Consider the following 17,642-nt stretch of genomic DNA (forward strand, 5'->3'; position numbering starts at 1 on the left):
AGATGTGACAAAGAGGGTGTAAAAGGTTATGGGGCACTAGCAAAGTGAGGGGTGTGGCTGGAGCAGTGGAACTAAAGCTGCCTGGGTACGCTGAGGATAGACCATGGAGAGCCATGAATGCCAGGCAAGGAGGGAATTCTTGCCAAAAGGAGCTTGTGTCTTTGGCACTAGTCTAGCAGGTAACTTTGCTAAAAGGTGTCAGTCCCTGTGCATCTGTGAACACACATCAAGCCACATGCTGGGTCATGGACCCGGGGATGATTCTCCCCATGTCCACACCACGCTCCCTTCTTGCAGACAACCATATTCACTCCACTTGCCAACCCTCACTGATTTCAAAATCACCCAGGGTGAAGACACAACCCTGCCAGTCCTTCAAGAGCCATATACAGATTCCTCTCCAGCCCCTCATCTCCCACTGTCCAAGCTGCAGAAGCCGAAAGGCTGTGCCCGCCTTGACATCGCACATCGCCTCGTCCTCAGATTGTCTCTGAGAGCCCAGATTGTACATCTTCCATTTCTCTCCTCTGCCTATTAGCATGACTCTTTTGGTTGCAAGTGACAGAAAACACAACTCAAACTGGTTAAAGGGAGATCTATTGGCTCAGGTAACTGAAAAGTCTCAAGCATAGCTGGATTAAGGAGCTCAGCTGATATCCTAAGGACTTGGTCTCTCCTCTGTGCTGGCTTCAGTTTCAGGCAGACTCTCTCCATGCTGTGGCCCCGGCCTCTCCTCCCAGGACACCCCAGCCAAAAAAGACTTCTCTTCCCTTATGTTTCTGGCAAAACCCCCAGCGTTACACCTTGGCCCCATTCCACCTGTGAGCCAATCACAGGAGTTAGAGGATGGAGTGCACTGTTGGCAGGCCAGGGTCACATGCCCACTGTGAGTTCAGTGGGTGGAGTAGCCCCCTCTCAAACCTTAGAGACTGCAAGTTGGGGTAGAAATGTTCTTCAAAGGAAACTGGAGGTGCCATTACCTGAAGCAGGAGCATGCATGATGTGCAGGAAAAAGCAACACAATTTCTGTTTTATTTCTGTGTTCCCCAAGCTTAGGGAAGGTCCAGCGTGGGGCCTGGGACATATTCATACTTCGTATATATTTATAGGATGTATGTATGTATGGATGGATGGATGGATGGATGGACGGATGGGCGGGTGGGAGGAAAAATGTCTCCAATTTCCTCTGGCTCCCCACTTAGAATGTTTGGCCAGAGCTGGGCCTGATGTTACAGGCCCGTTCTCTCCCCAGAGCTGAGATTCTGGCATGCGTGGCGTAAGTGCAGAATCTAGAGGGCTAGAGAGGGAAAAAAGGGGGTCTGGACTGAATACCAGAACAGGAGAAATGCCAGCAAAGTGAATTGTGAGGACTGACAACCTCCCCGATTAAGGGGAGCCTGGGGAGCTATCCTATGACAAAGCTGCCGTCCAGACACGTGTGGATGCTGGAGTTGCAACCATGCAGCCAGAGGTGACTGGTTTGAAATGAAGCAGGGGATGAACTCTGCAGGGGAAACTCCCAGATCTGGTGCTACCTACCTGATTTGGCCCAGCTCCCAGGCCTGGAATCTTCTACCAAGACTCCTCACAGCCCAGGGCCTGGGACTCCCAGGGACCCTTCAGCCCCCTTTCCTGAAGTCTCAACTAAGGGAGGAGGATGAAGTTACTAGGAAGTGACCCCTCTGCCTCATCTGGCCTGGCTTTTCCCCTGTGGTCGGGAGGGAGACACCATGGACAGCAAATTACCAGACCCAGAAAACTCCATCCACCCTCCGTCAGATTTCTGGGGCCCGGAGACTCCAGACCTACCTTTCCACCAGGACTTGGAAAAGTCAGAATACAAAAGACCAAAAAAGTCTCTGGATGCAAGAGTGAAATACTGGGTCATGAATATGGTAAGTCATCTTAGTAGAATTTGCTGATTGATTGATTATAGACTCACTAATCTCCTAGATTCAAATGTACCTGAAGAATACGTGAAAAGTTGTGAATTCTAGTCAAACATTGCAGGACACTGTTTAACTTGTTTTCTTTAAAGTGACTTACCCAATAATTTTTGGCTTTAAATGCTATATGAATATTTCATAAATAACACATACATTTAATATTTTAACAATTTTACACCATATCTACAGTACTTTGGTACCTGACTTGTATATTTATGTGACTATTGTTAGAAGTGACTAATTGGGTTTGATTAGCTCCATCATTAATATTCTGTCCATAATTTAACATGCTTCAATAAAATACCCTAAAGCAGTGTAATGATTAGATTTCAGGAATATGTGTTTTGCAATTAAGTTCCTCTTGATTTTGATATGCAGATGAAGAAATGGTGGTCTCATTTAAAAAAAAAACTGCCCTTATTAACTCAGCAGTATACTCTGAAGATTAGGTAAGAAATCCAAGATTTTCTCTTTGTATATGCTAGTTAAAATGTATTTCAATCAAGCCTATGTGGGCAAATCAGATTTGATTAGTTTAAGTTCACAGTCATTCTACCTAAATGAATAATGTGTCACCTAACATTGCAAAAATTTGATTAATAGTTTATCAGTTAATTAAAAACGGGGTTTAATTTTTCTTTTTTAGGAAAATGCAAGGTAGATATTCCTTGTATTCATCATAAATGCAAATTATTTCAGCTTGAATCTATTGTTCCTTTTTTGCTTCTTAGCCAACTGGCAAGAAAAATAAAGCTCTTAGAAATATCTCTGGGAGGGAGGAGTAGTGAAACTTTCTTTGCTCCCACCAGGGGCTGTCACTTGTTTCCTGGCTGCAGAGTTCACTCTGGGTGGAGTTGGTTCCCTGGCCTTAGCTTTTCCAGGCATCTCACCTCCTCGCCTCCCCTTCTGTCTTCATTCTCCCTGAAGCCTGTGGCCATAAGACTTTTCCAAATGACAACTTTTGTCACCCTGTTCAGTTTAGTTATCTGCGGGGCAGGAACCAGGGAACCAAAGGAGCCCCTTTCCCTGGGAACCCGACACACGACACTCCCATCCTCTTCGGAGCTGGTTATCCATGTCAGATAATTAGAACACCAGGGTGTCTTCTTTGCAGACAGTGGATTCCTCACGGAAAGGCTGCTGGGCATATTGAGTAAAAGGTTGGTTCTTCCTGGCGGTTATGTGGGGTGGCATCGCAAGGCAGGGAAGGGAAGGAAGCCCATCCAGAGTGGGTGAATGAGCAGGTTTTCTGCAGGCAGCCTGACTGCTGGCACCTGGGACGCAGCACAGACTTGGCCTCAACCCATCCTAAGGGCAAGGACGCTGGACAATTTATCCACAACTTCTCTCGTCACTGACTGAAGTCTGTTCCCAGGGCCTTAATTCCTGGCCTTTCCCACCTGTCCTGCACATAGGCAGATCAGGCTCCTGTGGCTGGAGCTGGGCCCCATGAAGAGTGCCCGTCACTTGCTCAGTTGGGTGTAATGGAACGGTGAATGCTGAAGGAGCAGGGGCAGGGCATCCCTGGAGCCTCTCACAGTGGGTCCTGTGCTAATGTCTCAGTCCCAGGCACTCTCATAAATTCATTCTTCACTTTGAGAGGACCTGCCTTCCTCAGTGTTTATCAAGAATGACAATGCCTGTCGGGAACCAACCTGCCCTGGGCACAACTGCAGACGCTGTGACCTCAGCTGTGAACAAGTCCGACCAGTCACTACCTTCAGTCTTACAGTTCAGGGGCAGGAGACTGACACAGATATGTCAGTTGTAGGAATGATGGTCAGGGAGGGCTTCTCAGGGGAGGTGAACTTGAGCTGAGATTTAAAGGATGAGAAGCAACCTGGGAGATCTGGGAGAACTTCCCAGGCATAGAGGAGAACAAGGGTCAAGGCTCCAGGGCAGGAGTAAGTTTGGAGTGTGAGAGTCGAGAGACAATCTCTGGCAAGAGTGCGGGGAGTGAGGAACGCAGAATGCAAGTGATGTTGGGAAGGTAGGCAGGGCCAGATCGCTGAGGCACTGGGCCCTGCCGCCCTCAGGGCCACCGCGGAGCTCTCCACAGAGTGCAGCCAGTTACCCCCAAAGCCCCTGAATCACCATGGAAGAGCGGGCATCGTTTAAGACTCACAGCTCCGCACAGTAAATCTCAGGTGTGCTCGAGTTTGAGAAACTCCAACCTGGGCTCAAGGATGTCTGAGCGTTCAAACTACTCTGCTCAAAGCTCCGGTTCCCTGGGAGTGAGTGGGGCCAGGGGGCCGTGGCACTGCAGGGCGTTCTGCCGGCCCAGTGCGCCCCGTTCTCACATAGACCCCCTCTGGGCCTACACACGCGGAAAGAGGGGTCTGTCACGGCAAGGACAGAAGTCACGAGCCCCCGGCGGGGACTTGGCCTGCGGTTGTGCTTGGTTCAAGCAGTCTGGATTTGGAGCTAAATCTTACTTGATCTGACCCACAGCTTCACTGCTGTCTGGAGAGTTCTGGAGAGGATCTTGGTCACCTGTGGCCTATCTTCCCAAGCTGGTATTTCTGTCGTGGCTGCACTGGAGGGCTACCTCTCTGGACCTTAGTCCTCTGCTCAGGACCCCTGCAGAAGCAGCCCCTGGCCTGGGTTTAGATTCTGCCCTGGGCATGCAGAGCACATGTGCACCTGAGGTGCGCCTGGGCCAAGAAACTGAATGGTGCTGCATGTGCCACTGTTCTGGAGTGGGGGAAGGGACAGAGGCCAGTATTTTGAAGACCCTCCCTGGTGGCAGTCATGCACAGCCAGGGTCAAGAAACCCAGGAGCTGGGAGGAAGGTCTTGGCTGTTCCCCAGAGACACCTGTAGGCAGGCCCCCCAGGCAGCAAGGAGTCAAGGGGGGAGCCACCTAGGGAGTGGGTGTAGGAGCTGGAGCTTCCTGCCACCACAGGAGCCATGCATTGACTAGATTTATAAAACTGAACACCTGCCACTGAACTGAATCCCAGGGAGAATGGGGACATGCCAAGAGATAGAACTTTCAGAGTCGTTTAAGCTGCAAGTTACCTCAAACCATCCTCCGCTGGCTCTTAGACAGCCCTAGGGCCATCGGGGAGGAGGGACTGTATCCCAAGGAGGGCAGTCCAGCAACAAGGCCCTGGCTACCTCCCCACGGCCCCTCCACACCTACCTGTGCAGAGCAGCCTGCCTGTTTCCTCACCGTGGCCACCCATACCAGCTTCCACGAGGTCCAAGGAGCTACAGATACCCAGTCTGTACAGCAGCCATCCTCTGGCCCCTTGAGCCCTTGTCTCTGCTCCTGCCTAGTGTGGGAGTGAGGGCTATTTCTGCCCCTTCTACCTTCCAAACACCTCGGTCAGGGCCTGTTCTGGACAGGCCAGGACAAGGGGAAGAGAGCCATTCCACTCAGGCCACTCATTCTGATGAATATCAAGTGCACACTGTTGTCACTGTGTCCAGTGAGGGTTTCCAGGGAGTCTGTGTGTGTGTCTGGTTAAAAGCATTAACTTGCTTTATGTAAATATAGTCAGTTTATACTAATTTATGTAAACTTGCTTTGGCAGTTTTTCATTATTTAATAAACTGGGAGCTTGAAAAAGTGGAAGTGGCTCAGGCTTCTCCTAACCCTTGGGAGGCCAGGTCTTAAGGGCAGGGGTCATGCCTTGGCGAAGACTCTGTGTCAAAAGAGGACCCTGAGTGTCCAGCTCTGCTTGGAGGAGATAGTAACTGAGGCCAACAAAACAGAGCATGAGGCAGGGCTTTGCACGGACCAACCATCTCATATCTGATCCTCACAAAAACCTGATGACGTCAGACCTTTTCATATATTACCCATTTTACAGATGAGGAAACTGAGGCACAAAGAGGTTAAGTAGCTCCACCAAGTTCACAACAGCTAGCAATGGGCAGAGGCAAGACTCAAGTGCAGGCAGCCGGTTTCAGTGCCCACGTGCTTATCCTCGCTGCTCTCCCACCTCCAAAGTCCCAGCAACACCCTCTGTGGAGATTTTCACATCCAGCAAGCAGGAAAGGACCTATTGTTCCCATCTTACTGATGAGCAAACAGTGGTAAAGAGACTTCCCAGCATGTCTTGGTAAGTAGGTGGTAAGGTCAGGCCTGGGTGCCTGTCCAGGGTGCCTGTCTCCCCGCCCTGGCCTGCCTGCCCTCTGCTCCGGCCCCTATAAGCACACCTCAGTTTCCAGCAGGCAGCAAAGGCCCATACCTATCCAAGGGCCAGACTCCCCTGCTCTTGGCAAGATGAGAGGAAACAAATTGTCAGGTGTTTTTGTTCTTGTTTCTTTTTTCAAAAGAAAACTCTCTAAAACCCACCAGGAATGAACTCCAAAGACAGCATCCCTTAAGCAAGTTTAGGAAGGACTCTGAGTATTTTGAAAATCAGGACTCTATGGGGCCCAGTGGTGTGTGAATGTCCACACATAGCTGTGCTTTTCAGAGCAAGTTTTTCCATCTAAAAACAATACCAAGAACTAACCCCAAATGTCAGTATCTATACATTTAGAATTTGGACTATTTATGCTTCAAAAAAAACTATCTGGAAAAATGGCACACTGGACCAGTCTATCTCTGGGAAAAGGGACTAGACCAATGTCAGAATTGCCAAATTTAAAATCTGAACTCCACCCTCTGCTCTGGGGCCCTGGCTGAGTCAGGGCGCCTGTCTCCTGTGAGTGGCAGAGACTGGCCCCCATCAGTAGCGTTGGCTAACAAAGCCTTTATCAGGCATCTTGAATTCAGAACACCAGCTCCACGTTTGCAGGAGTGGAGCTGCACCTGTGAATCGCTAATGTCCCATCTTCTGGACAGCACGGGGGCGGAGTGATGGCGGGAAGGCCCTGCGGTCTCTGGGCTGCTTAAGGAAAGGCCGCACTATAAAATGAGGGCCAGGAGGAGGCTGCGTGAGAGCATCGGAGGGTGCCATTAGTCCTGCATCTGCGTCTGGAGCCTGGCAGGCCTCCCTCTCCTGGCTGCCCGGCTACCCCTTCTCCCTGCCGGCAGGGCAACTGCTGCCAGGGAGGGGTGGCAGGGAGTTTGGGGGGAAGTTAGCAAAACGGTTTGGTATTTCCACATAGGTCAACTGAATTCCTGTTAGTCTTTCACACATCATTCAACAGATACCTTTTTGAGCACCAAGAAAGCACAGGCCCCGTGCTGAGCCCTCAGCAGGGAGGCAGGAAGAGGGGGAACACCCAGGGTGCCAGGCCCCTGCCCTCCCAGGAGCACGACAAGGTGGGGAGAGCAGAGAGCCCATGCTGGGCTGATGCTGGCACGAGGCAGCAGCGACCTGCTTTACTAGAGCCGGGAGCTGAGAGGCAGCCCAGGAGCCCTCCCCCCAGGACTTGGGGTGGCCTCACTGTGGCAGAGTATTCCTCATCATGGGCCAGGTGTCGCCTAGCCTCCAAGTCCTTCCAAGGGTACTTATTAAGCCCGTTTCTCAGGTGCAGGAAGTGAGCTTGGGAGAGGTTATGGACTTGCCCACCCCACTCATCACTAGGTGGTAAAGCTGGAGCTCGGAGCCATGCCTCTGCCCTATGCTTCTCCTCTAGGTAAACCAGCCTTGTGTTTGGGGCCCTTGGGGCCAGCCATCAGTTGTGAACAACACAGGAACAACTGAGATGACTCTGGGGATGAAAATTTCCTCCTTTGTTGGATGGAGTCATGCTGAGTTTGCGCCAAATAGTCCCCCCACCCCGGACCTGAAATTGAACGAGGCACGTGGAGCACGTTGACACTACGTAGATGCTGCCTACACACTCACAAGCTGCTTCCAGTGGGTGACGAGCACTACCAGGCACCCGCCATGCGGCCCAGCCCTGCGCCAAACCATGTGGGACAGGTGAGAAACAGCAGAGCCCATCTCCTCCCCAGGGGGCTGTCAGGATCAGAGGAGAACCAGGAGATGAACATGATCAAACAGTGGACAGAATCCCCCATTCTTTCATTTCTGCAATTCTCTCAAATTCCCTGCGTTTCAGCCACGAGAGTCTATCCAATGAACACTCCCCCCCAGCAGCTTTGTGCCTTCTTCTCAGAGCCCTGGACTCTGGGTCTGGTCTGCACTTAGGACACGTCACAAGGCCAACCCACACCATAGTTCTGGCGGCCTGGGCCCCAACCCCATCCCATCTCACTCGACCAGAGGCTGAGCATTCTGGGAGCAGCTTCCAGGCTGGTTCTGCTCGCCTGCCCTCCAACCCTGGGGCCAGGGCCTGGCCCACTAATGCCTACTCACTCAGTCATCCCATGGGTGTTTCTAGAGGGCCTGCTGTGTGCTAACCCTGAGTTAGGTGCTAGCACACGTGAGGGGAAAAACAGTCAAAGTTTCTATCTTCTGAGAGCCTGACAGATTACTGAAGAGACAACAGTGAATCCAGTAAACAAACAAAACAAAAAAACAAACAAAAAAGCACTTAACAATGATAAAGTGTGATCACTGCTGTGAAGGAAAAGAACAGGGCACCCTGAGAGAGGAAGAGGGTGGAAACTGAAGTCACACAGGACGTGGGTGTCAGGGAAGGCTCTACTCAGGTGTACACACAGGGTGCCTAACGGATGCTCACAGTCTGGAGAACTTGTTTGAAGGCAATGGAAGGAAAGGGGACATGACAACAGAGAGGAAAGGGGCCCGAAGTGGGGCAGGGGATCAGAACAGGCAGAGAGAGCCTGGCATCTGAGATCCAAAGCCCTCTCTAAAGTCCAAGGACAAAAGCTCAGTGAAGAGGTGACAAATGTGGTCCTGAAACAAGCTGGGCCAGCAGGCATGAACTGCTACTGCTACACTGGGTTCTGAAAGCCCAGGCAGGGGCCTCAGTTCATTGGAGCATCTGTGACATTTATGGACCACTTCTGGGTGTAAAACAGGAAATCAAGGAATTATAAAATCCCCTGGGCGGCAGTAACCGTGACCCTAGCCCAGCCCAGAGAGCTAAGAACTGTGCAGGCTGCTGGCCTCTGTGCCCTGGTCACCCAGCTCTGCCCCCTCTGGAGACTGAGTCAGAGCTGGGGACACCCTCGAGCTCCCTCAGCCAGAGGCAGTGGCCGGGCACGGCAGGAATGAGACTAGGTGGCACACCCTGGGTGGATGGTCCCCAGCTCCCTCCAAGGGACACCTAGGGGAGAGGAGAAGGACAACGTCTGCCTGCAAATCCAGAAGCCCTGGACCCAGGGCTCAAACAGGACTTCGGGTCCCAGATTCTCACTACACACTCAGCTTCCCTTGGAGTTGGCTTCTTTCTCAAGACTGGTTCTCCCCAGGTGATGCCCAGGCTGAACCTCAGCTGGAGAGCATCTCCCGAAGTAGTTCCTGCCAAGTCCCGAGACTAATTCTGATTGGCCAGGCTTGGCTTCCCCACTGGGGCACAGGTTAGCTTCACCCAAATCGTATGGACTTCCAGCAAAGTGCAGGTCCCCGAAGGAAGAGCAGGTGCCTTAGACAAAGGAAAGAACAGGGCTGTCTAGCACAGAAGGGATGAGAAATGTATTAAGGGGGAAAAACAAACCACAACGCAAAGCAAAAGTCCCCAGAGAGAAGTGCTAGGGTTCAAGGTTGGAGGGAGGCCCTGACAAGTCAGGAAAGGTATCCTGGAAAGGAAGGACACTCAGATGGTTTTACAGACTGCGGAGTTCTGTGAAGAGTAACCACTAGGCTGCTTTCTACTCTGTTCTTTCTCTCCTGCAGGTGGCTTTTTCTTAATTACACCCAGAGAGCACAGGAAACTGGATGCCAGCGATATTTATTTTCTGCTCGGAGCCCGGCACAGGTAACTCACCAGGGGCATCTTTCTTAATGAGGGAAGAAAAATGTCAGAAGAGCGATCAGCCACGATGCACCCAACAGACTTAAAAATAAGCAAAAATAACATGAAAATTCATTTTGCATTAGCTGGCTGCATATATCATCCCCAGATTAGGAGAGCAGGATGCCTTTGTACTGTGGTAAGATCTGTTACTAGGGATTCCCTCATAAGTGGACATGCCTCACAGAGGGGATATTCATTCTGGAAGTTATTTTATGCCAGTTAAAACCAGACCTGAAGTTGGAGACCTAGGTCCACATTTGTTCCCCCCGGTCCTCCTGCTGCCTGAGATCTGCATCCCCAGCCACTCTCTCTGCTACTTCCTCACCCCCGACCTGGGAGGTCCCACCTTCCATTTGAGGTTATATTTTGTATGTGTGTGTGTGGGGGTGCAGAAGTCCCTGCCACTTAATAACAACAACCTCCTGTGATCTCACATCACCCCTAAGCAAGCCTGTGAGGTCGGGATTGTCACCCCTATTTCATAGAAGAGGAAACTGAGGCTTACGTGGGCTTATCCACTGTGCTACACAACCTCCCCATCTGTTCTGTCAAGAGCAGACACTAAATCCCTCATTGCTATTTATTTACTTAGGGTCTGGCCCGGAGTCCCTGCACAGTGGTGCAGTCTGTCAAATGACAGGGTGAATGGGTGGTAGGGTCCTGCCCCCATCTGGACCGTGTGCTTTGAGTGCTGGCACCCCACATTATTCATGCAGGCTGAGCACACAGTAGGAGCGCTCAGAAAGGGCTGAGTGGTGGCTGGAGGTGACACAAGGAGCAGGGAACTCCTCCTTGCTAATTCCAGGCAAAAGCAGCAAGAAGGATGAAAAGAAGTGGATGAGGAAGTCCTTGAAGTAACAAAATGAAAGTAATGCTGATGGGCTTCATTTAGTGCTGTTCAGAGAAGGCAGAGCCGGAGAGCACAGGAAGCCCGCCTCCCGGGCCTGGCCGCGCTCCCTTCTATAGTGGGGGCAGGCCACAGTGGAAAGAGCTGTTGGGCCCTCCCTACAGTTGGCTCACTTGGGAAAGGTGCACATTACCCACCCCACACTCCTCCTTCACAGCACACAAAGCAGGGAGGACATATCTAGAGGAAAGTACAGAGATGAGTCAGTGAGAGACACAGATGGTGAGACAGCTAGAGACAAATGATGGCCAGCACAAGGAGAGAGACAGGAGGGGACTAGAGAGGTGAGGAGGTCCCAAGAAAGGGACAGGGAGCTGAACACCTCCCCTCTGCCCTGTAGACCCCTCTGTACCTTCCCCCACCTGCTCTGGGCACCTCCCCACACAGGCTCCCCCAAACGAACACGTCGGACACATCACTGCCTTCTGGACGGGTTTGAGCCTTGGTGTGTGTGTGAGGGGTGCCTAGCAGGAGATGTGGGGCAGAGGAGAGTGGTTGGGGTGACCATTCCCCAGGCTCCTCCTCCTGAGGTCATCACTCCTGTCAGATGGCGCTCTCTGCATGGCCACCTTGGCCTCCAGATTCAGGTACCTCCTCCTCCCCTAGACCCGGAGCGCTGACCCTCCTTCATAGGTTCACTCTCCCTTAATGACCCAGGTGAGCACGCCACCTGCTTCTTGCCAGGTCCTGGCTGATACAGGGACATCTTGGGCTTCTAACTTCAAGGGGAAAATGGACCCATCTGCAGAGGAGAAAGGCCCTTGCTTCTGATGTGAGAGGCGTGTACTCCCCTCAGAGGTCAAAGGACCAAGCTGGGTGGGGCATTCTTGGGAGCAGACCACCTCTCTTTCGGAAGGCAGCAGCCAGCACAAACCCAGCCTCCTCCATGCACCTTGGTGCCCATGACTGGCTGTTTCACCAATGTGTCCCTGGGCTCTGATGCAGCTGTCCCAAGAGGATGGCCCTCAAGATAAATAAAAAAGCCTCCACTGACTGTGCATGCCAGTGTCCAGACTCTGGGGTCTATTTTTAGAATGTAGGACAACTTTCTCCAGGAATAGAAAAGACACGATAATCCAGGAGGGAGGCCCGGGAGAGATGAAGACGGCGAGTCTAGATATGAATTAGTCACGAGTGTATTATTTAAAGAAATGTTGAACAGTTAGGCAAATATTTGATACCTTTGAATCGGAGCGGGCAGTTTCACAGGCAGAAGGGCAGCGGCTGCTTGAGATGCCCCCCTCCCTGCTGGTGCACCTGGCTGTCACGCCAGTGCTGTAGGCCCCCTCTTGCTGCACACTGAGAAGTAATTAAAGCTGTGTGCCTACTGGAACCGTGTGTAAGACATGGAGTGTGCACACACCCACTAGACCCATGTCTCAGGGACAGTGCCTGGTGCATGAATGGAGCCAAAGAGCTTTTTCTGTTTTTCAGGAGAATTTGCTTTCCTTAAACATTCCATCATATTATTGTACGGATGAGGCATCTGCTTCAGTGTGGCCTCTTTTGGAAGGGTCAGAGAGCAAGACCCCTAATTTGGACCCTTTGGTCTGTGGTTCCCAGAAAAGCCACCGAAACCCTCTTAGTTCAGAAAACAGGTCCTGCCTATAAGGTACAAGGCCCAGGCAGATCCTCCAGGTTTGGGCAGCAGCTGGGAGAACCTTTTCATTCTGGCGGAGAATTATCCTCTGGGAGCTCACAGGGGGAAGGCTCAGAAGGCCAGTGACGTCAGGTGCACCTGTGCGCAGAGAGGCGGTGTCATCTTTATGCCAGTTACCATACCCCGGGGTGGAGGCCAGCACTGACATCTCCAATTTACAGATGGAGAAACAGAAAATTCATGGTATGGCCAAGGTTTCACACTGGCAAGTGGCAGAATGACATAAAGAGAGTATGAGAAACGGTCTGGAATTTTACAAGAGCCACAGCTATAGGTCTGGGGCTCGACATGCATCTGCCACGGCAATCTGAAGGTTCCACAAGACACGCACTTCTTTCAGCCCCACTTTACAGATGAGAAGATGCGGTTCAGTGAGTGAAGGGCCCCTCTAGGCGGGGCAAGTTGGCTCCACAGTCAGGCGCGGGCATCAAAGCACAGGAGCCGACCATTGTGCAATACTGCCTCTCTTAGGATGCCAGCCATTCTGCCTGGGGAATCCGGAGCAGCGCCAGAGGGCGGAGGCTTGGGGCTTCCTGGCTGTGTAGCACGGCTGCGAGAGGCTCTGGATGGGGGTCTACGGGCCCCCGCCCCTGACCCTGACTCCCCGCTCCGCGCCGCAGCTGCCCGGGCTCCGCCACCAGATGGCAGCAGACGCTTTACGATCGCTCCGCCGGGAACCAGCGCCCGGCGGGGCCGGGGCGCGGGCCAGCGGAGGCCACCTGCGGCGCGCCCTGTGGAGCGGGGCCGCCTCCTCCCGCCGCCCGCCGGGCCTGCGCCGTCCGCGACCCGTAGTTCTGGTCGCTGGGGAGTCGGCCCCAACCCCTGCCCGGTCCTCTGGCAGCGGCCTTACGCGTTCAGGCGCAGGCGTGCTGATTGTCTTGGTCGAGGCCGGAGAAGCTCAACGAGCCAGCAACTCCCGCGGGGAGGACGCCGGGACAGGGAGTGAACGGGAGGCTGGAGGACAGGCCCGGCCAGAGCAACGCCCCTCGCAGCGTTCCCTCTGGACGGTCAGTTCACACTGCTGGCTCTGCTGCCGCCTGGACCCTGTGGGAGGGGGCCGTCACCCCACTCGACCCTCGAGGAAACTGTGGCTCGGACAGGACCGTGGTAGGCGGCAGGGCAGGACCCTGAGCCATCCTGCCCAAGCAGGGCCCCACACCGACGGCGCCCACAGCCTGGAGATGAACCGGAAATGACGCATTCGGCCATTTGGTCAAGAGTGGGTGCAGGCCCCCTGGGGAAGCCACAGGCACTTTCTGAGCCGCTCAAGGCAGCGTGAGGTGGGGCAGAGGGGTGGAAGACAGAAGGAGGGAAGGAAGGAGGGAGGAAGGGACGGAGGGAGGGAGGGACAGGCCCGCACCTGGAGAGCGGTAGCAGTTTGCCCTGTGAGCCGTGCACATTGGCACAGAAGGGCGATGATCCGGCATTGTGAAGGGTCCGAGGACCCACCATTGTGCTCTTTGGCCTCAGACCCCCAACAGGCTCTTGCCCCAGAGCATCACTGCCTTTTATTTTGTTTTGTTTTATCACTTCACTTGTATTGTATTTTTCCATTGTATTGTACCCATTTCATTGTTTTTACTCTTTCTTTTTTTACGGACCCGACCATGATGCTGGCACACCCCACAGCCTGCTCGCTCCTGCTGTCCTCTCCACAGGCCTGTAAATGCTGTGAATATGTGGGATGGGGGCTCCTGAGCCCCTGCATCTTTCTCTCAGGCAATCTGGTCTGCCCTTTGAAGAACCCAACAGCTCAGCCTTCAGTGATTTGTCCCTGCTGACATGGTCGACTTCACTTCCCAGACCTACCTGACCTCTAGTAAACAATAAACTCCTACAGATTGCTAAGAAAAAGGCAAATGACCCAATACAAAAATGGGCCAAGGTAGAACCAGACAATTCACAGAAGAGGAGCTGCAGATGTTGAGGAGACTCTCAACATGTCTAAGTGTCAGGAACATTCAAATGAGAACAGCACCCCTGCGGGTGACAAAAATTCAAAAGAACTATATAACGTTTGGAGCTGGTGAGTTTGTAGGAAATAGACACCTCTAGAGGTCATTACTGGTGGGAGGGTGAATTGCTATGTCTTTTGAATTGTGCATTACTTAGTGCAGTTTTAAAATGTCTATGGCAGGATATATTTTACATATTGTCCCATGTTTTATTTCTCTCTACCTGATATTTCCTCCCTCCCCTCCTCCCTGTGTCCCTCCTTCACCCCCATCAAATGCAGGCAGCGGGGCCATTCTTTGCTCTTCATCTCAGGAGAGGAGTGGGAGGGTGAAGACTGCAAGCATTTTTCTAGCTTTCTTTTCTAAAATTAAGCCCTTAAGTAAACAGAGAAGACACTGGGTCCAGAGAGAATATTTGGAGAAATATTAGGAGAGCAGGGAGAGATTTAAGGAAGCGCTTCTCCCTACCCCCCGCTCCGCCCTTCAGAAAAGCTTTCTCTGGGCTGGGGTCCAGATGGGTGAACTGCACGAGGACAGAGAAAATGGCAGAGGATGACAAGAGCCAAGACGTTGGGCTGGAGAGAGCAGGGAAGGGCCACTGGGTGGTTGTACCTTCCTGCGGTGGACAGGCCCTCTCCTGAGATGCTGGGCTATGGCAGTAGGGTGGCAAAAAGGCCCCCCAGCAACCTCAAGCCCACCCCACACCCCATAATACAGAACCGTGAGAGAAAGGTGTCTGGATTGAAGGGTCCATGATGTCACTGAAGCCAGAATGGACCCATGACAGAGAATCACACATTCCTCACCACACCCCAAGGCCTGGGCATTTGGGGGGACCAGAACTTAGATTCAAACCCAGAAGAAGGGAAACCCCAAATTAATATTTGTTGTCTGCATGAAATTGAAATAAGGTTTTAGTAAAAAGATATTTTCCTTTCTTCTGCACCCAAGGGTCCCATCTCTAGCATAGATGTCTCCTTGACCCAGCAACGCCACTCTCCAGACTCCCTTGAAAATCTCAGCATATATTTGGGCAAGGATATTTCCTGCAGCATTGTGTGTAAGGCAACAAAACTAGAAATAACTCGAATGTCCATCAACATAGGGAAATAAATTATGGCGCCATAAGAATTATCTTTACATGCAGATGCCAAAAAATAAATAAAATTTAAGAGATTTTGCTAGGTTCTTAGATTTCAGATAAATATACCAAAATCAGTGGTTTTCTCCATGCCTAATATAATTGATTAGGAATAGAAATGGGGGGAAATTCCTGGACAATGTTCGCAAAATCAAGAAAACAATCAAGAATAAATTTAACAAGAAAAGTTCAGCATTTATAATGACAGCTTTTAGATATTATTAAAAGAAGATTAAAGGAATTATTTGCAAGATATACCGTATTTCTGCATAGGAAGACTTAGAATAATAACACATCAATTTTTCCCAAAATTATATTTCAAAGTAATTGGAATTACATTGGTCTCTTCTGTCTTTTATATATGCCATTTGTTTCATTTTCTTCTCTGAAACAATGTGGAAAATAAACCACTTGCTAATGGCAGAACTTTGGTTGCTACAACTCTTCCCTGATCTTTGGTCTGCTTAACTTTCTTTCTACCCATTATTGAATAATCGTTGGTAATCTATCTTTTTCTAGAAATTATCCATTTTCCTCTAGATTATAAAATTTACTGCCGTAAAGGTACATACCATGGGGTCTGTGCTTGTAACTATCGATACTTTCCCATTTCTAATATTTTTGCCTTTTTTTCTTCTTTTTTTTCAAGATCACATATGAAGGGAGTCTATTTAATTGTTTGTTTGTTTTTCTTTTTCAGACGCACTTTTGGGTTGACCTTTATATTATTTTCAGTTTTCTGTCTCATTATTTGCAACTTTTACCTTTATTAATTCCCTCCTACTATGTGCATGTGTGTGGTGTGGCCTTTTTCTAATTCCTAAATTGAATACTTAAATGGGTTTTTTCACTTTATTTTTTAATATTAGAAGATTTTATTGACTATAATTTTCCTGTGATTTTTTTCTGTCCTTTAGGTTTTGGTGTGAAATGTTCTTCTTAATTCCGTTTTGGATCCAGATAATTCAGAAGAGATTGTTTAGTTTCCAAATATTACAGGTTTGTTTTGCTCAATGATTTTTTGAAAGGATTTTTAAAAAAATTATTGCTTTCTGTTTTCACTAGGATATGATCAGAGAATGTGACGTGTAAAATCTTGATTTCATTGAGATTGCCTAAGGTTTTGCTTGTGGGCAAGAAGTGCTTGATGTTTGGGACTGTCCAGGAGACATAAGAGGACAGTGTACACTCTCCATTTATAGAAGAAAACCTACAACAATTAACTATATTATTCAAATATTCTACATCTTTATCTACTCAGATCTACCCCTTTCTGGAAGAGATACAGGACATCATTATTCAAGAACAAGTGTACAAGGGAAAAAAAAGAAAAAACACTTTGAAGTGAATCCACTTAGGGGAAGGCAAAATTTCATGCAAAAAGTAAAAAGGTGTTATTGGCACTGTATGGTGACAAATGAAACAAAATATTGTGAAAAAAACATTTATCCAATATTTACTAAAATTTAGGTTATTATTGGAAGGATGTAATTATGTTTTAGAACAAACAACTATAAATCTTGTGTGTACCTTTCCATATGTATGTTGTAGTTAAATGAAAAGTTTGCTTAAAAACATTAAATCTAATGTTGACTTTTTGGAAGTATAATGTTTTCAGTAAAACTGTGTGATAGCATGACAAGACACCCTTCATGTTTGTTTACAAAGAGTAATTGATGGCTTCAGCTATCATCCTAAGGGCCTCCTTTAATCCTTTGCTATTTGTATCAGTCAGGACTGCATTTGACAGAAACCCAATTTAGCAACTTAAACAAGCTACGAGTTTATTTTTCTCATATAACAGAAACACCAAGGGCAAATAGCTGGGCTGGGGCGCCACTGCCCGCAGGGAGCATCGCAGACACGGCTTCTCTGGCTTACTGTTCCGGCATCCTCTGGGTACTGCTTCCTTGCTTGCATTCTCAAGGTGGCTAATGCACCTCCACGCATCATATCCATGTCCCAGCTCAAAGAGGGGGCAGGACTTGTCAAAAATGTTCACGCCAGCTTAGGCTATTCCTTATTTATCAGGAAAACAATCACTTTCACAGAAACCCCACAAGCAGACTTTTATATCTGATCAGCCAAAATGTCATCACATGGCTACTCCTAGCTGCAAAGGAGTCTGAGATGTGAGATGTTTTAACTGAGCACATCACCACCTTGAACAGAATCGGGTGTTGTCAGTGAGAAGGGAATAAATATTGGCTAGCAGTTAAGTTTCTGTCACAATAATCAAA

General features: G+C 49.9%; 1 long non-coding RNA gene across 4 annotated transcripts; it reads left to right on the plus strand.

Moving 5' to 3' along the window:
• The first annotated feature begins 13,005 nt into the window (after nt 1-13,005).
• On the plus strand, nt 13,006-17,000 carry LOC137214433 (uncharacterized). Of its 4 annotated transcripts, XR_010938906.1 has the most exons (3): nt 13,006-13,313; nt 13,936-14,332; nt 16,320-17,000. It is a non-coding gene; the product is annotated as an uncharacterized lncRNA (long non-coding RNA). The 4 variants fall into 4 exon arrangements; XR_010938907.1 differs by having other exon boundaries at nt 13,006-13,586; nt 13,936-17,000; XR_010938908.1 differs by having other exon boundaries at nt 13,006-13,586; nt 13,965-17,000.
• The last annotated feature ends 642 nt before the right edge of the window (nt 17,001-17,642 follow it).

Source organism: Pseudorca crassidens, chromosome 20 (assembly GCF_039906515.1).
Source record: "Pseudorca crassidens isolate mPseCra1 chromosome 20, mPseCra1.hap1, whole genome shotgun sequence".
In the NCBI taxonomy this organism is placed as follows: Eukaryota; Metazoa; Chordata; class Mammalia; order Artiodactyla; family Delphinidae; genus Pseudorca; species Pseudorca crassidens.